The following is a 1108-nucleotide window of genomic DNA, read 5'->3' as shown; positions in this document are numbered from 1 at the left end:
TGGGCAAGTGAAACATCACTATTTCAAACGACGTGATGACATTACCAGAAGTCAGAAAGTGGTTTGTTGCTTTGATTTCGAGCAAAGAGGCGTGGAGTAAAGGGGGGCGGCACTTCGAGTTTCGTGCGAATCGTTTGGATTTTGAGGTGTACCTCATCCGTTCGTTTTGAAATGAGCCGACCGTTCAGATTATTCCACGTGTCTCCCCTGGGTGCTATATAACCTACTGGTGATGAAGGGAGTTCTTAATTTTTACCCTAGATTTTTGACGTTTGTCTCTTAGATTCTCCAAATCTCCTTATAAACTTAACCATCTTCCATAGTTGCTCAAACTTCCACCGTCGGTCTCAACGAGGAGAGTGTTGGATTATTGGAATTGTTTTCCTCTAATAATCGAAGACCGTACTATCCTCTTTTGGTTCAACTATTTTTCACCAATATAACTCATCTTGAAACTATTAGTAAAACCAAAAAACTTTCTACACTTGTTAAGGGAATAGAAATAGAATTAACTCTAAAATCCCTTGGTAAAATTTCGAATATCCCTTATAAAGGTGTACTTCTTCGTAGTATCAAGATGATGGATCATGACTTACTTGCTAATCACATTTTACTCCTCATTCAAGGATTACCCTTACAACATTCAAACAAACTTCGACCTATTCCCCATTTCATTGTAAGAATCATTGCTTACAATATGTTTCCTAAAACTGAGAGTTTTCATATCCTATCTCAAGATCTTGCCTTAGTCGTATATGCTATAATGGCCAAAATTCAAGTAAATTGGCTCAAGTCATGTTTGATAATCTTTTGGTTATTCCAAGAGGTTTTCTTCCCTATGGTGCTTTCCTTACTCATATTTTTGAAAAATTCCATGTTGATGTCTAGTCTAAAAATTCAGTGGTTTGATCAGTTGAGTTCTTTGATTCTAATGCTCTTGGTAGGATGAAACTTACAAACTTTAAAATTCATGAAACTCGTCCTCAAGAAGAACCACACCTATCTCAAGATATTCCACAATCTTTAACTCAAGCACCTCCCTCAACACCCCAAACACCTCCTATATTGCAAGCATATCCTACACCATCTTCTTTCTCTTATGCACAAT

This window comes from Asparagus officinalis, chromosome 8 (assembly GCF_001876935.1).
Source record: "Asparagus officinalis chromosome 8, Aspof.V1, whole genome shotgun sequence".
In the NCBI taxonomy this organism is placed as follows: domain Eukaryota; kingdom Viridiplantae; phylum Streptophyta; class Magnoliopsida; order Asparagales; family Asparagaceae; genus Asparagus; species Asparagus officinalis.
Note: the sequence above shows the minus strand (reverse complement) of the source record.